This window comes from Gorilla gorilla, chromosome 11 (genome assembly GCF_029281585.2).
Source record: "Gorilla gorilla gorilla isolate KB3781 chromosome 11, NHGRI_mGorGor1-v2.1_pri, whole genome shotgun sequence".
Classification (NCBI taxonomy): Eukaryota; Metazoa; Chordata; class Mammalia; order Primates; family Hominidae; genus Gorilla; species Gorilla gorilla.
Genome location: NC_073235.2, coordinates 35,047,464 through 35,066,504, shown reverse-complemented (window position 1 = coordinate 35,066,504; position 19,041 = coordinate 35,047,464). Strand labels below are relative to the sequence as shown.

The following is a 19,041-nucleotide window of genomic DNA, read 5'->3' as shown; positions in this document are numbered from 1 at the left end:
GCCAGTGGCAGATACTCTGGCTGGTAGGGTGACCATGGCAGAGGTTATTGGTAATAGGGCTAGAGTATTAAGATTGTTAAAATAAGAACTCAGAGAGAAAAAAGGATTGTTCAAGTTGTTACCAAAATAGGCCTTTTAAAAAGTTTTTTTAAGAGACATGAATCTTGACTGCTAGACATTGCCAAGAAAGTTTTCTAAATTTCTCTGGCATTTATTTAATATATCTAGGGCCAAGTCCAGAGGATGTAATCATTATCTCTTCCACGGTGTAGAGAGGGTGCACCTTCCACCTGTGCCTGCTAGGCTCTAAGCAGAGCTGTTGCAGGGCAGAGGCACATCCTGCAAGGAGCCTGCAAAGCCTGACAACTGTTCCAATGGGCTGGGGACTGTAAGTGGCAGAGGGGGACAGAGCTAGAGAGAAGAAATCAGGCAGGTACAAATGATCTGGGAGCCACACCTCAAGGAGGGGTGAGGTGGGAAAGATGTAGATAAATTCAGCTTAACACGGGGGAGCCTGTGACCCTCCAGACCATCCCTTGCTCCAGATATCCTTGGAGAACTCCGGCCAAGGGGTCCAACTTGGTGTGGGAGCAATGGTGAGGGTGTACAGTGGCAGGCAATGGGGAAGGAGAGGTAGAACACAGACCCAGGAGCTCTGACATGCCACAGTAGGGGTACATGGAGAGACAGGACAAAGGTCTGTATCGGTGGAGATGTCAAGATCAAAACCAAGTGGGCTGGGCTAGGGATTCCAGAATTGGGTCCCACTGCATCCCCTAAGGCCAGATGGACCAGTGCTGCCTTAATAGTCACAGATCTGGCCCAGCCTTTCTTTACTGGAAAAGTGGGAGAGCAGGCCAACCCCCATCCCCGTATTACCCACCCTCCTGCTGCCACAGGACATCAGGGCATCCCCAGAGGCCATCTTGAAAAGCAAAGAGGGAAGGTGGACTGCAAGTTATCCAAAAGAAGCTACTCAAACCAGCTCTATTAGATAATTTAACTTAGTTTAAATTGAATATTCACTAGCCTAGGCAATATGGCAAAAACCCACCCCTACAAAAAATACAAAATATTAGCTGGGCATGGTGGCGCATGCCTGTAGTCCCAGCTACTCAGGAGGCTGAGGTGGAAGGATCACCTTAACCGTCAGGATGTCAAGGCTGCCATGAGCTGTGAATGCACCACTGCACTCCCACTCGGGGGGCCAGAGTGACCCCATCTAAAAAAAGAAATTCAGTTTTAATATTCAAACTGAAAGGATACTCTTAAGCTGGAACAAAGATGTTAATTGACAAGACTTAGTTTCCCAACCATCCAGGGACAAGAGAGAAAGCGAAAATAACAAAACAGTATACGTGCGCTTTTGCATATGTCAGTGTAGTGTACATAGTAGACAGACTTCCCAAGCTGCCGCCATTAATTCCTTCCCTGGACACACCTGCTACTCCAGATATCTAGCGGTGGAATACACAGACTCTTTTTTTTTTTTTTTTTTTGAGACAGAGTCTTGTTCTGTCACCCAGGCTGGAGTGCAGTGGCACGATCTCAGCTCACTGCAAACTCCGCCTCCCGGGTTCACGCCATCCTCCTGCTTCAGCCTCCTGAGTAGCTGGGACTACAAGCGCCCGCCACCTCGCCCGGCTAATTTTTTGTATTTTTAGTAGAGACGGGGTGCAGACTGTTGATTCTGCACTGGCTTTAGTGGTTTTCTTGAGCAATGTTGTGGAAATGTTGCTATCCTACTTCTGGGGCCAGGCCATAAGAAGTCTTGCAACTTCTACCTGGGCCTTTTGGAATGGTCACTCCTGGGACACATCTTACTGGAACCCAACCATGTGTCACACGGAGACCACATGTAGTGCAGCTGTGCGATTGAGCCATCTTGAACAGAACTGGCCCAGGAGCCCAGCTAAATCCCCAGGTGACTGCAGCCCAAGCTGACTTCATATGGGCACAGAAGGACTGCCCAGCTAAGCCCAGTCAACCCGTAGAATCATGAAAGATAACAAAATAATGGGTGCTTTAAGCCACAATGTTTTGGGGTAGTTGTTATGCAGCAATAAAGAATGAAAATATTAATTGGCAAGTCTAAGTTTCCCAGCCATCCAGAGGGATAAAAAATAAGAAATACTTGAAATATGCATGAATACATGTGTGTACTGTAAAAGTATCTATGTATTGGGAGTGACAGCAAGCTTCTAAATGCAGTATGCATAAATGTATGACTGCACTCTGTGTAATTACTCTGAGCCAGGCACTAGTGTGTACTTTATTCTTATTCAATCTTCACAACAACTCCATTAGGTGAAAACTATTGTTAAGTCCCTAGTACAGATGAGATCACAGAGGCTCAGGGAGATGAGGTAACTCTCCTGAGGTCACATAGCTGATAAAGAGTAGAGGGAGGATTCCAACCTGATTCTGAAACTGGAATCCCCAACCTCTGATCTGCCTGAGGTGGTTCTACAAGGACAAACCATAACCACCAAGCACACCCAGAACACACCCTTGTGGAGAGGACTATGAGTGTTTGGAGGCCATTAGGGTACCAGGGAGAAGGGGGCTGTACCCCCCCTTATCCTTTTCGGTGCCCTCATCTCTCCATGAGTATCTCTTTCAGAATCCCTTAAACTTTCCCCACGACTGACCTGGGGATGTGTGCTGAGCCAACTCTGGTAAACTGGGCCTATTCTTCCAGCAAATGCTTCAATACCTCCCTAATAATCCATACGCCTTAGGTTTACTTACAGTTCAGCAGCTCCTACCAAGTTTACATGTACACCAGCATAGAGGCAAGAATGAAGAAACACATAATTACCCCAAGTTGTACTCTTAGCCCTAGACTGACAGAGAGCCAAGGTACAGCCTAACACCCTTGGAAGAGGAAAAAGGGAGCCCCCAGGTGAACACAGGATCAGCTTCTTTCACCTGACAATGACAAGGTGTTTGTCTGGGGATTGGGGACTAGGGGTGAGGGTGAGGAACAATGACAAACCCACGTATTATGAGAAGTCAACTATGAGTTCGTGCACTTTGCGATAAGCACGTAGCACAGTGGTTCAATATATAGAGTCTGGAGTCAGATAGCCTGGACTTGAGTCATCACTTTGCTTGGACTTTGGCTCTCAGTTTCCTCATCTGTAAAATGGGGATGACATTAGCAACAATGCCTGCCTCACAGAGTGGTTGGTAGAGTTAAATAGCTAACACCAATAAATGCTTAATCAATAATGCCTGGCACGTAGTACATATTAAGTCAGTGTTTGCTGTTATTTACCAAGACAGCAAATGGTCCTGCACCCTCACCTGGCTACTTTAGAAAAAATCACCTTCCGCAGCAAATATAACACTTCTCTGATTAGCCACACCACAAGCTTGTCCAAAGAGTCAGAGTTCTCCCTCAGCACTACATTTTTTGATTCGTGAACCCTACTCACACTAACATACAATCTTACCAACTGCCGGAATTTTAAAAACCATTTTGTCATTTTTGTTTAGAATATCATACAGAACTGATTTCAAGCTTAAAATATTTCATTCAAATTAGTGTAGTATTGAAGAATGTATTATACCTTTTATTTTTAATTGTATTTAATAATATTCATAATATGTAGTCAGATTTTTACTTATTTCCATTTGCCAAGTGAAGCACACAGTTTAATTTACTTTAGATTAATTATGTTAGAAAAACATGATTTGTTGGCAATAAATTCCAAAGTGTTATAAAATATCAGGTTTGGTTTGGAGACTGAATCTATATGAAAATGCAGATTGAAGTTTAACTAAATGATGGTGCATCAGAAACATGCAAACCTTGCTTCACGATGGGATGCTGGGAATTCTTGCAATGTTCACTTTAAAACGAAACTCATTAATTTTTATATTTTGTGTGTTTTTCCTTTTAAATGAGATAGAAGAGGTTTATGCTTTAGGCTTTTTTGTTTTCCTTTTTGGTATGTCTGCAAATAATACATTTTGGATAAAGAAACCCTTTAATCTGAATAAATGAAAATTCAGATTGGTTATAATCATCATTCTATTTTCTCTTTTTAACACTGCCTTTGGGAGTTCAGGAGCTATCCTTATATACTACATACAGATGGTAAGCAAATAAATGCAACATACAATCAGGTAAAGATCATCTTGAGGCATGTTTGAAGAACTGTCATCACGATTATGCTCCTCATTCATTTTGTATATTATAACATCAATGTTCTTTACCCATTTTATCGGATATATTATGGCAGTAAAGTAAACAAAATAGAACCATGAACAAAAAGAGCTGAACTCCATAGAGCAGTCAAAATTGCAGGACTATTCTCTGGGTGGCCTTAGACCAACCCAGTTCTCCCCCTTTCTCAGTTGTGATTCTCAAGAACACTTGGAAACTGTGCTAAGATTGCAACAACCTTAAATAGGGAGGAACTGGCTGGAATAGTCCAGGCTCTGTTTCAGCCTGCCCTCAACCCTGAAAAACAGTATGTCCTTCAACACTTTATCCCAGTGATTCCAAGAGCCCCAAAGTATAAAACTGAGGGCAGGCTGCTTTCTGGGGTCCCTCAGCTGTGGTACAGGTGGGGCATGAGTAGATGAGACTAGCAGCCCCAGACAGCTTTCCTGAACCTGGGGAGACTGGCTTAAATTACATCCTAGGCTTCTGTGGTCTCTTGCTGCCTGCCTGCAAACAATAAGCCCACTTCAGGTCGTGTATGTGAGTGTTTTGTCTCACTGGACACAGACAAGTAGGTAACCAGCGCCCAGTGAACCTGCTTCACAAAAACCATCCCAGTGCTTAACTTGCAGGGAGTCAAAATTCAAGTAGCCTGTCAGGACTATGCTTACAAATGTTACGACCAACCGTCTCAACCACTAGCTCATTTGATCCATGCCAATGGCTCCATTGAGCCTCTCAGTCATAGTTAGAGATATATGGATTTGAAAATATTAAAGTTACTGGTTGGGAAATGCCTCTCTCCTCCCCTCCTTTATGCCATCTGCACCCATGGCAAATGGCTTCCAAGAGCCCCTCTCCTACCAGCCATACACAGTCCTCTCCTCTCTGAGATTGGCCCATGAATTATCCATCTAGGTGCTTCAGGACCATGAGCAGATGCTTGCAGACAGGTGAGTCAAGGTGGGGCTGGGATGACCTATTGGAGCCAGAGAGGATCGAGTGAGAGAGGGAGAACTAATGGTGCCTGGGTCCCTGCTGCACCACATGTACAATGCCAGTGCCTCAGGGCTTTTGTCTCTTTCAGACCTTCTAATAGCCAGTTCTGTGAGGCAGGGGTCATTATACCTATTCACAGATGAGTAACCTGAAAGTCAGAGCAGTTAAGGAATTTACGCAAGGTCACAACTATCCAAGTTTTGTTTTAAAAATTTTTTGAGGAATGAAAATGTAGTTATTCAAATACTACTTATAAGTATGTCTCTATGTCTGAATGTATTCATAGTTCCTAAGTTCAGACAAGGAGCAACCGGAGAGTGAGGGACATGTGTGAGTGAGTGAGTGTCTGTGTGTGTGAGTGTGTATATGATATTTGAGATTAGGTTAGCGTTGGTCTCAGATGGAGAAATATCAAATTTATCAAGTGGTTATCTTTGGGTTATAGAATAAGCAGCATTTAGGGATTTTGTCCTGCTCTGTGCATCTATTTTCTCTCTAATGCTCATATATTATTTTGAACAATCAGAAATGTGTTTGTTTCCCTAAAACCCAGGCAACATATATTGAGCTGGTTACTATCCACTCCCTATAGGTAGAGTGAGAGACTCATTGCATACTGATCTGTCAGGCTAAGGCCTGCAGGTGAGAGGGAATAAGTCATGCTGGGGAGAAGGAATGATTAGTAAAGCTTCCGGAAACACTTTTCTCTGGTTTCCCAGCTCTTGGACCCACCCCAGCAGTTTCTGATGCCCGTCTCCCGTCAGCACAGCCTGGCCTCTCTGGATTTCCATGGGGCCCCATCCCCTGTATCTGCTTCCTTCTTCTAGGAGACCAAAGAGCTTGTGAATTTAATGAGTAGTCCAAGCACCCAGAGTTCTGTACCCTAGAAGTTCTGAGTCTCCTAGTCCAACGTGTATGGACTGGTGGACAACTGGGAACATAAGGTTGGAGCAGACATTTCTCTGTCCCAGGCCATCTGTGACCCATATCCTTCACCAATGTCTCTGTCTGTGAAATGGTGAACCAGGAATCTCTCTGAGGCTCCCTGTAGCTGATGGCAGGTGTAGCCCAGCATATGCTTATTGCCCATGGTGGTAAGCGACTGCTAACTGCTTTAAACGGCAGCTGATTTACAGATACGGTTTTTAGTACACTTAACAAGATGCTGTCCTCCACCTCTAGGAAAGGCTCCTCTGGCTTGTTAGTCATTTCAATGCATGGAGGTGTTTGCTGTCCAAATATGTGGCTTCCAGTCTGTGCAGAGCAAATCTGTGCCCTCTTGTTAGGAAACTTCTGAGGACCCTGAGCATTTAGTCTCCAATTCTCGGAGGGCAGCCCTTCTACTAACCCACCCAGCTAGAGCTCAGGCACGACCTCAGAAACAGAAGTCTATGTTCCTTCAGGAGCCTTACTGTGGAGCTTACTGTTTAATGTTGGGCCTCAGGAGAGAAGGAGGTTGAGAGTCTTCTGAAGTCCTTTGATGAGACTCAAGTTCCCTTACCACTAGGGTGACTGTGTTGTAAAATAAAGAATTTGTGTGGCCTTTGTCCCTGGCTCCTGGGATGGAGCCTTTAAACCCTTGGAATTTCCCAAGTAGTAGGAGTGTCTTCATTATTCCAAGTGGACCCTCAGACCACATCTGAGTTTATGCTAATGAGGTGACTCAGGTAAGTCCCTAGAGAGTTTATAGATTGGGGCCTGCCCTGCTGGAAAGACCAGCCATGTGACTATAGGGTTGGGGCTTTGAACCATATATTATCAGAGAAGGATTTCGGGGCTAGAGATTGAATTCAGTCACATGGTCAATGATTCAACCAACCATGCCTACATAATGAAATCACAATAAAGACTGTGAACGCTGAAGCTCACTGGAGATTCTTTGTTAATTGTGCTGGGAGGGTGACACGTTCCAAAGATAACCATGTTTGGACTCTCCTTTGCCCTGTGCTTCTATTCTTTTGTCTGGTCCTGATTTGCATCACTCACAGTAAAAACTGTAATAATAAGTATAGTGTTTTCCTAAGTTCTCTGAGTTGTTCTAGTGAATTGCCAAAGCTGAGGAGGTCATGGGAACACTCAAATTCAGTTTGTCAGAGGTATGGGCAGTCTGTGACCTTCTTGAGCTTGCAGCTGATATCTGGGATGAGGTCAGTTTTGTGGGGGACCATGCCTTTAACCTGTGAAATTTGACCTAACCCCAGGTAGTGATCAGAATTGCAATGTAGACTCCTGAGGTTCAAACCCTAGTCTTGGGATTTTTTAGCTGTGCTATCTAATGGGGCAAATTCTTATCCTTTTCAATCTTTAGTAAGTATACTTAAAACAAGGAAGAAAACACAAATGAAATGCTCAGAGCAGTACTGACGTCAGTAAGCACTCATAAATGTTACCCATCACTAATGAAACCTATGCCCCACCACGTAGCAGGACAGGGGCTTACCTACTTATTTTTAAGACTTCTTCTATCTCTTTTAAGGCCTTACCAAATATAGAATACTATAGTTTGCCCCACCTTTTTATATTTCGCTGAGCACTACCTGGTATTATTCTTTATTCATTATATCTCATGTCTATATATAAATAAAATTATTTCCTAATTATATGCTGCTATGGTTTGAATGTTGTCCCCTCCAAAATTCATGTTGAAATTGAATTCCCAATGTGATAGTATTGAGAGGTGGGGCCTTAAGAGGTGATTGGATCAAAACGGCTCTGCCCTCATAAATGGATTAATCCATTTGTGGATTCATGAATTAATGAGTTATCATGGAAGTGGGACTGGTGGCTTTAACAGAAGAGAAAAAAATCAACTCAAGATAGATTAAAGGCTTAAATGCAAGACCTGAAACTATCAAGTGGTTATCTTTGGGTTATAGAATAAGCAGTATTTAGGGATTTTTCTCCTGCTAGAAAAAAAAAATAGGAGAAACACTTTAGGACATTGGTCTGGGCAAAGAATTTAGGGCTGATATGGTTTGGCTGTGTCCCTACCCAAGTCTCATCTTGAATTGTAGTTACCCTAATCCTTGCATGTCATGGGAGGGACCTGGTGGGAGGTAATTAGATAATGGGAGTGGTTACCTCCATGCTGTTTTTGTGATAGTGAGTGAATTCTCACAAGATCTGATGGTTTTATAAGGGCCTTCCCCCTTTGCTGAACACTCATTCTCTCTCCTGCTGCCCTGTGAAGAGGTGCCTTCTGCCATGATTGTACATTTCCTGAGGCCTCCCCAGCTATGCAGAATGGTGAGTCAATTAAACCTCTTTTCTTTATCAATTACCCAGTCTTGGGTATTTCTTCATAGCAGCATGAGAATGGACTAATACAATGGCTAAGACCTCAAAATCACAGGCAACAAAAATAAAAATAGACAAATAGGAGCATATTAAACTAAAAAGCTCCTGCACAGCAAAGGAAACAACAGAGTGAAGAGACAACCTGTTGAATGGAAAAAAAAATATTTGCCAACTGTTCATCTAACAAGGGACTAATATTCAGAATATAAAAAGAACTCAAACAACTCAACAGCAAAAGAACAAGCAACCCCATTAAAAAGGGGGCAAAGGACATGCATAGACATTTCTCCAAAGAAAACATAGAAATGGCTGATAAGTATATGAAAAAAAAAATGCTCAGCATTACTAATCATCAGGGAAATGAAAATCAAGACCACAATAAGATATCATCTTACTCTAGTTAAAATGGCTATTATTAAAAAGACAAAAAAATAACAGAGCTGCCAAGGATACAGAGAAAAGGGAGCTGATACACTGTTGCTAGGAATGTAAATTAGTACAACCATTGTAGAATACAGTATGGAGATTTCTCAAAAAACTAAAATTAGAACTACCATATGATCCATCAATCCCACTCCTTGGTATTTATCCAAAGGAACAGAAGTTGGTGTATCAAAAATATACTTGACCCCCATGTTTATTGCAGCTCAATTCGCAATAGCCAAGATATGGAATTAGCCTAAGTGTCCACCAATGGATGAATGGATTTTTAAAAATGTGACACAAATACACAATGGATTACTATATGGCCATAAAAAGAATGAGATAATGTAATTTTCAGCAACATGGATAGAACTGGAGTTCATTATACTAAGTGAAATAAGTCAGGCACAGAAAGACAAATATTACATAATCCCACTCATTTGTAGGAGCTATAAAGGTGAATCCTATGAATGTAGAGAGTAGAATGATAGATACCAGGAGCTGGGAAGGGTGCGTGGGGTGGGTAAAGGGGATAAAAGAGGTTGGTTGATTAGTACAAACATAGAGTTAGATAGGTGGACTAAGTTCTAATGGTGGAAAGTAGAGTAGGGTGAATACAGTTAACAATGTGTTGTATATTTTTAAACAGCTAGAAGAGAGAATTTGAAATGTTTGCAACACATAGAAGTGATAACTTCCCCAGGTGGTGGGCACCCTAAATATCCTGACTTGATCATTACACATTCTATGCATGCAACAAAATATCACATGTACCCCATAAGTATGTACACATATTATGTATTAATAAATTTTTTAATTAAGAAAAAAAGAAGATGAAGAGAGAACTAAGCTAGCAGACTCGGCCTCTCACCATTGTGATGCCCTGTCCTACTGCAGAACTCAGCAGAGTCCCTACTAACAAGAAGGTGCTCACCAGATGTAGCCCCTCTACCTTGAATTTCTCAGCCTCCATAACTGTAAGAAATGAATTTCTTTTCTTTCCTAATTATCCAGTTTTAGGTATTTTGTTATAGGCAACAGAAAACAGACTAAGGCACTTGCCTATTTATTAGCATATCACATGAAAGCAGCTGGACAGATTTCCAGCAATTGTGAACAGATTTCCAACAAACGTGGAAAGGTGTGATGAAGAAATCTAACTCCAAATATAGAATAGGTCGTGTACACAATTCACTTTGGAGCACTTTTAGGCACCCCATTGTTGTTCTTTTATACCAAGAAAACATTATTTAAACATTTCAACAAATGAATTCAAAAACTATATATATTTTTAAATTATACTAGGATTTTATGGGTGTGACAGAGTCACCAGATGGTTATTAATTCTTTCAAGTCTTTGCTTGAATTCTATTTTATGTGCAAACACAAAATATGCCACACAAAATGCCACTAGTAGGAGCTAAAATCGAGGAAGTGTGAGAGAATCATAAGTCAGTCTGAGGAGAGTCTCTCTGTGGGACAGATGGGAGAGACAGGCTCTTCCCTGAAGAGGTGATTGAAGGGTGTCCACAGGAAGAGCAGCTCAGAACTAGCTAGGATATATGTTCTCTCTGAGAACTTCAAGCACAAAGAGATTTTGAGCACCCCAACGACAGGCAGTCACTATCCAGAGCTTCTAGAACTGGGGCCCAAGAGGCCGAGTGACCACCTTTTGGCAGTGGCTTGCTCCTTCTTTCACGGGTGATGGAAACTAAAATTCCACTGACGGGCATTTCTTGCCAGTTAGGAGACATGTGAAATACATATTTATATTTAGATATCATGGCAAGAGGAGATGAATGATGGCTTTAGACTTTCAATTGCTAAAGAGTCATAGATATGATAGGAAGCAAGACTAGCTTGCAGCTCCTGCTTGGACAGACAGAGTAGCATGTGGAGACTCACACTGTGAACATTTGCTCCAAAAACGACTGCAGGAACCTACCAGGAAAGCTGAGAGAATCCACAGATGCTTTGAAGAAACTGGATTACCCCTGCAGGCTCCCTGAGATGCCAAAAACTGAGTCAACTTGCTTTCTCAATAGGGAAGCTCATGGTCTGGTGCAAGTTCTCAGCCCTGGTCATCAGCTGCCTGGAAATAGACTCAGTGCTGTTGGGGGAGCATGGAGGGAATGAGGCCATTAGGACTACAGGTTGCTTGGAGCAGGGTGAGGCCTATGACAGCTAGCTTTCCCCCAGTTCCTTGGTGACCTGTATGACTCAGCAGAGGCAGCCATAATCCGCCTGGGAGTATAACTCCACTGGAATGGGAACCACACCCCCATCCCCCACAGCAGCCACAGAAAGACCTGCCCTGGGAGAGGCTAAGCTCAGAAATGCCTATCCCTTCCCCCAGCTGGTGGTCTTTCTCTACCAACTCTGGTAGCCAAAGACAAAGGTCATAATCTCTTGGGAGTTCTTGGCCCTGCCCACCACCTGAGAAACCTGTTCCTAGGGCGAGTTTGCATCCTCCCTATAGAACTGCAGTTGATGCACTCTTAAAAGTGCCACCTCCTGGCCGGAGGCCAACCAACACAAAATCAGTGCATTAAATAAAACAACCAAGGACTCACACAGAGTCCACTTCATTCCCCTGCTACCTCCATCAAAGCAGGTGCTGGTATCCACGACTGGAAGACCTGAAGACGGGTCATATCACAGGACTCTTTGCTGACATTCCCCAGCACCAGCCAGGAGCCCAGTAGCTCTACTAGGTGGCTAGACCCAGAAGAGCAAAAACAATCACTAGAGTTCAGCTCTCAGGAAGCCCCATTCCTAGAGGAAGGGGGAGAACACCACATCAAAATAGCACTCCTTGGGACAAAAGAATCTGAACAGCAGCCCTTGAATCCAAGATCTTCCTTCTGATATAGGCTACCCAAAAAAGAAGGAACCAGAAAAACAATTCTGGTAATATGACAAAACAACCTTCTTTAACACCCCCAAAAGATCAAACCAGCTCACCAGCAATGGATCCAAACCAAGACAAAATCTCTGATTTGCCAGAATAATAATTCAGAAAGTCAAGTATTAATCTAATCAAGGAGGCACCAGAGAAGGATGAAGTACAACTTAAATAAATCAAAAACATGATACAGGATGTGAAAGAAAAATTCTTCAGTGAAACAGAGAGCATAAATAAAAAACAATCACAACTTCTGGAAATCAAGGACACACTTAGAGAAATAAAAAATGCACTAGAAAATCTCAGCAGCAGAACTGAACAAGCAGAAGAAAGAACTTCAGAGCTCGAAGACAAGGCTTTTGAATTAACCCAATGCATCAAAGACAAAGAAAGAATTTTTTAAAATGAACAAAGCCTCCAAGAAGTTTGGGACTATGTTAAATATCCAAACCTAAGAATAATTGGTGTTCCCAAAGAAAAAGAGAAATCTAAAAGTTCGGAAAACATATTTGAGGGAATAATTGAGAAAAACTTCCCCAGCCTTGCTACAGATCCAGATATCCAAATATAAGACACCCAAAGAACACCTGGGAAATTCATTGCAAAGAGATCATCACCTACATACATAGTCATCAGGTTATCTAAAGTCAAGACAAGAAAAAGAATCTTAAGAGCTGTGAGGCAAAAGCATCAGGTAACCTATAAAGGAAAATCTATCAGATTAACAGCAGATTTCTCAGCCCTACAAGCTAGAAGCAATTGGGGTCCTATTTTTAGCCTCCAAAACAAAACAATTATCAGCTAAGCTTTGTATCCACCAGAACTAAGCTTCCTAAATGAAGGAAAGATCCAGTCTTTTCCAAACAAACAAACGCTGAGAGAATTTGCCATTACCAAGCCAACACTACAAGAACTGCTAAAAGGAGCTCTAAATCTTGAAGCATATCCTCAAAATACATCAAAATAGAACCTTCTTAAAGCATAAATCTCACAGGACCTATATAACAATAACACAATGAAAAAATAAGGTATTCAGGCAACAAATAGCACGATGAATAGAATAGTACCTCACATCTCAATATTAACATTGAATGTAAATGGCCTAAATGCTCCACTTAAAAGATACAAGATGGCAGAATGAATAAAAATTCACCAAGCAAGTTTCTGCTGTCTTCAGGAGATTCACCTAACACATAAGTACTCACATCAACTTAAGGTAAAGGGGTGGAAAGAGATACTCCATGCAAATGGACACCAAAAGTGAGCAGGAGTAGCAAACCTTATATTAGGCCAAACAAACTTTTAAAGTTTGTTTAAAAAGTTTTAAAGCTTGTTTTAAAGTTTTAAAGCTTGTTTTAAAGTTTTAAAGTTTGTTTGAAAGCAACAGGAGTTTAAAAAGACAAAGAGGGACATTATATAGTGGTAAAAGGACTAATCCAACAGGAAAATATCACAATTCTAAATATATATGCACCTAACACTGGTGGTCCCAAATTTATAAAACAATGACTACTGGACCTAAGAAATGAGATAGATAACAACACAATAACAGTAAGGGACTTTACTAGACAGGTCATCAAGACAGAAAGTCAACAAAGAAACAATGGACTTAAACAATGGACAACAAATGGACTTAACAGATGTTTACAGAACATTCTACCCAACAACTGCAGAATATATATTCTATTCATTAGCACATGGAACATTCTACAAGATAGACCATACAATAGCTCACAAAACAAGTCTCACTAAATTTTAAAAAATCAAAATTATATCAAGTACTCTCTCAGACCACAGTGAAATAAAACTGAAAATCAGCTCTAAAAGGAACTCTCAAAAGCATGCAAATACATGGAAATTAAATAACCTGCTCCTGAATGCTCATTGGGTCAACAATGAAATCAAGATGGAAAGTTAATTATTCTTTGAACTGAACAATAATAATGACAAAACCTCTGGAATACAGCAAAAAGCATGCTAGAGGAAAGTTCATAGCATTAAATGCCTACATCAAAAAGTCTGAAAGAGCACAAATAGACAATCTAAGTCACACCTCACAGAACTGGAGAAACAAGAACAATCCAAACCCAAACCCAGCAGAAGAAAAGAAATAACAAAGATCAGAGTAGAACTAAATGAAACTGAAACCAAAAAAAAAAACAGAAAATACAAAAGATAAATGAAACAAAAACTTGGTTCTTTAAAAAGACAAGTAAAATTAATAGACCATTAGCAAGAATAGCCAAGGAAGGAAGAAAGAAGATCCAAATAAGCTCAATTAGAAATAAAACAAGAGCTATTACAACTGATACCACAGAAATACAAAAGATTATTCAAGGCTACCATGAACACGTTTATGCACATAAACTAGAAGACCTAGAGGAGATGGATAAATTTCTAGAAGTATACAACCCTCCTAGATTTAACTAGGAAGATATAGAATCTCTGAACAGAGCAATGACAAGCAGTGAGATTGAAAGGGTTATTAAAAAATTGCCAACAAAAAAAGTCCAGGACTAGATAGAATCACAGCTGAATTCTATCAGACATTCAAAGAAGAATTGGTACCAATCCTGTTGACACTATTTCAAAAGATAGAGGAAAAAGGGAATCCTCCCTAAGTCATTCTACGAAGCCAGTATCACCCTAATACCAAATCAGGAAAGGACATAACAAAAAAAGAAAAATACAGACCAATATCCCTGATGAACACAGATGCAAAAATCCTCAACAAAATACTAGCAAACTAAACCCAACAGCATATTAAAAAGATAATCCACCATGATCAGGTAGGTTTCATACCAGGGATGCAGGAATGTTTTAACATATGTAAGTCAATAAGTGTGATACACCACATAAACAGAATTAAAAACAAATATCATGTGATCATCTCGATACAGAAAAAGCATTTGACAAAATCCAGCATCCCTTTATGATTAAAACCTGCAGCAAAATCGGCATAGAAGGGACATACCTTAAGGTAATAAAAGCCATCTATGACAAACCCACAGCCAACATTATACTGAACAGGGAAGAGTTGAAAACATTCCCCCTAAGAACAGGAACAAGGCAAGGATGCCCACTTTCACCACTTCTACTCAGCATAGTACTGGAAGTCCTAGCCAGAGCAATCAGACAAGAGAAAGAACTAAAGGGCATCCAAATCAGAAAAGAGGAAGTCAAACTGTTGCTGTTTGCTGATGATATGATCGTATACATAGAAAACCCTAAAGACTCATCCAAAAAGCTCCTAAAACTTGTAAATGAGTTCAGCAAAGTTTCAGGATACAAAATTAATGTACACAAATCAGTAGCTCTGCTATACACCAACAGTGACCAAGATGAGAATCAAATCAAGAACTCAACTCCTTTCACAGTAGCTGCAAATAAATAAATAAATAAATACAATACAATACTTAGGAATATATCTAATCAAGAACATCAAAGTCTCCTACAAGGAAAAACTACAAAACACTGCTGAAAGAAATCATAGACAACACAAACAAATGGAAACATATCCCATGCTCATGGATGGGTAGAATCAATATTGTGAAAATGACCATTCTGCCAAAAGCAGTCTACAAATTCAATGCAATTCTTATCAAAATACCACCATCATTCTTAACTAGAAAAAACAATCCTAAAATTCATATGGAATCAAAAAAGAGCCCGCATAGTCAAAGCAAGACTAAGTAAAAAACAAACAACAACAACAACAACAAAAACCACAAATCTAGAGGCATCACACCCCCCCAACTTCAAACTATACTATAAGGCCATAGTCACCAAAACAGCATGGAACTGGTATAAAAATAGGCACCTAGACCAAGGGAACAGAACCCAGAAATCAAGCCAAATGCTTACAGCCGACTGACTTTTGGCAAAGCAAACAGAAACATAAAGTGGGGAAAAGACACCCTATTCAACAAATGGTGCTGGGATAATTGGCAAGCCACACGTAGAAGAATGAAACTGGATCCTCACCTCTCACTTCATATAAAAATCAACTCAAGATGGATCAAAGACTTAAATCTAAGACCCTGAAACCATAAAGATTCTAAAAGATAACATAGGAAAAACACTTCTAGACATTGGCTTAGGCAAAGCCTTCATGACCAAGAACCCAAAAGCAAATACAACAAAAACAAAGATAAATAAATGGAATTTAATTAAACTAAAAAGTTCTGCTCAGCAAAAGAAATAAGCAGCAGAGTTAACAAACAACCCACAGAGTGGGAAATCTTCACAATCCATACATCCGACAAAGGACTAATATCCAGAATCTATAGAGAACTCAAATCAGTAAGAAAAAAAAGAACAATCCCATCAAAAAGTGGGCTAAAGACATGAACACACAATTCTCAAAAGAAGATACACAAATGGCCATTAAGTATGTGGAAAAATGCTCAGCATCACTAATTATCAGGGAAATGCAAATCAAAACACAATGTGATACACCTTGCTCCTGCAAGAATGGCCATAATCAAAAAATAATAGGTATTGGTGGGGATGCAGTGAAAAGGGAATACTTTCACATTGCTCGTGGGAATGTAAACTAGCATAACCACTATGGAAAACAGTGTGAAGATTCCTCAAAGAACTAAAAGTAGGTCAACCATTTGATCCAGCAATCCCACCACTAGGTATCTACCCAGAAGAAAAGAAGTCATTATATGAAAAAGATACTAGCACACGCATGTTTATAGCAGCACAATTCACAATTGCAAAAAAATGGAACCAGCCTAAATGCCCATCAATGAGTGGATAAAGAAAATGTGGTATATAAATACATGAATACTACTCGTCCATAAAAAGGAATGAATTAATGGCATATGCAGCAACCTGAATGGAACTGGAGACTCCATCCAGTGAAGAGGCTCAGGAATGGAAAACCAAACAACATATGTTCTCACTTGTAAGTGGAAGCTAAGCTATGAGGATGCAAAGGCATAAGAATGATAAGCTTTGGGGACTCAGGGTAAAGGGTTGGGGGCAGCAAGGTATAAAAGACTACACAGTGGGTACAGTGTACACTGGTTGGGTGATGAGTGCACCAAAATCTCAGAAAGCACCACTAAAAAACCTTTCATGTAATCAAGCATTATCTGTTCCCCAAAAACCTATTGAAATAATAAAATTTAAAAATTAAAAAAATACATCAGTTAAATATCAAAAATATGACAGAATTGTCAAGCCCCGTATTGTCATCATAACTGAAGTGTAAGCCTAAGATGATGCAGATTCAATGATAAATGCAGATTGGAGCCTTTTACAGGGACCCAGAATCCAGGTTGTTTTTCCATACCTTTTAATAGGGCACAGTCATAGAGGAATCTTTGGTAATATATTCTCTGGAGACTGCTAAGCCCTTGAAACCATTCCCTTCTCTTTCAGACATCCACAGAGATAATCTGTTTCTCAATAACCATCAGTGAGTCATTAGGGCAGCCTCTCCAAATGCATGGGCTAAGATTTGTTTGAGCTGCTTCTTCCTTGGGCAGCTTCAGGGTGAGTAGCAGCAGGAATTTATTCATATGCACTCCAGGTGATGGCATAATAAGTAGGGTGTTAGAAAGGGCTTTGTTCCAAAGTGGGAAATAATTATGACTCTTAATTAGTTATAACAATTACATAAAAGTCCTATGTGAGTCCAACATTCACCTTTTTACTGTTTGCATGGTGATATATGGGCAAGAGAGGTAACAGAATGGAATCTAGCAAAGAATCCTCTGCTCTCAATTGAAGAGTTGTATTTGAAGGTGGTGGTAGTCACGTAAGTTCTTAAAATTCTCTTCCAGTTACCCATACCTTTTCCTTTCGGATTCTCCTACCCACCCAGAACCCACTCTTCCTCTCTCATTGGCCCCTACAAACAGGCCAATGAGGGTGAGTGAAGATAGGAAAAACCTTAAAGGAAAGGATGGGAGGACCCAAAACAATCTCAAGAAAATCAAGACAATTTTCCCGTTGCTTGAGGATGCCCATTTTAGGAGTCACATGTTGGTTATTTGGAATTAATATGCAAATGTAATGTTGACCTTTGTGTGGCTCACACTCTGCATGTGTTTATACACAGAGAGCCACACGCCTGCCCACACACACATCAGGATGTGCTCCTCTGGAAAATCTCAGCAGCAATCAACTTAAAAGACCGGCACTAAAAGATATGCATGTATAAGGACATCATCAGATAATCACTGCTGTCATGATAGCCAATTTCTACTGTGGCTGCATATATATGAAAGTAAAATTGGGAAACCAAGTGGATATTTTAAAAATCAGTGGAAATCAGCATCTTTCCCTCTGCCTTTGACATTGCTTTGTGCTGTTCCACAGCCTAGAAGCCCGGGTACCACTCACTCACACCATGGAGCCATCAGAGCTCCCTAATCCGATTCATCAAGGCTGCTAATGGCTCCTGGCACAGGGTGCACAGGCCATATTGCTGCGATTCCAGGAGGCCAGCAGCCCAGCACTACACAGGCAGCCCAGCCACATGGGGGAAAGTGGAGTTGATGACAACTCACAATGAATTTGCATATATTTGCACAGCATGTCAGAAATACTTCTAATCTCCAACAGACCCAGAGCGGAGGAGAACTGGAGAGAAAACAAAACGGTTTGGTAAAAGGGATGGTGGAGCTTAGCCAAGGTCTGAAATCTCTTCTCCAGATGACATCTACACTTCTGTTTTATTTGCCTTGTTGGGGATCACTAATAAAGAAATCACCACGTTATTTTTCAGGCTGTTGCCTTTGTTTTAAGGTGACTATTATTTTGGGAGGGGACCAGGCACTTCCTGTAGCAGCAAAGGGAGTTGTGATTAACACATTTTCCTGCTGGAGGCTAATAGGTGTCTTCAAATGCCTAGGTAAATAAAAAGAAATTATAGGTTCCATATAGGAAATTTATGATACTGTACTCTGATATTCACCCAAATACACTGAGCCAGGCCTTACCCTTGTTTTCTGAAATGAAGGGACATAAACCAAAATGTTTCAGGAAGGGTGAAAAAAAGACAAGCAAAACAGCATCAGGACTTTGTACACCATCTGCACTTTCATAGAGCACTAATGGGGAATAATTATATTGCTCCTGCAGCCCAATAGCTACAAGTCTCTGGAAGGGAGACTGGTTTCCCAAACCTTCCCAGCGGCTGTTTTCTGGCAGGGGTGAAAATTGGAAGTCCGATGCTGAAATGGCTCATTAAGAGAAGCCTTGAAAAAAGAGGGTTGCTCTTTGA

At 40.8% G+C, this 19,041-nt stretch overlaps 1 protein-coding gene across 1 annotated transcript in view; it reads right to left on the bottom strand.

Annotated features, from left to right (window-relative positions):
* GPR39 (G protein-coupled receptor 39) overlaps positions 1 to 19,041 on the bottom strand; it is a 231,598-nt gene that overhangs the window by 129,356 nt on the left and 83,201 nt on the right. The gene's annotated exons all lie outside the window — the stretch shown is intronic.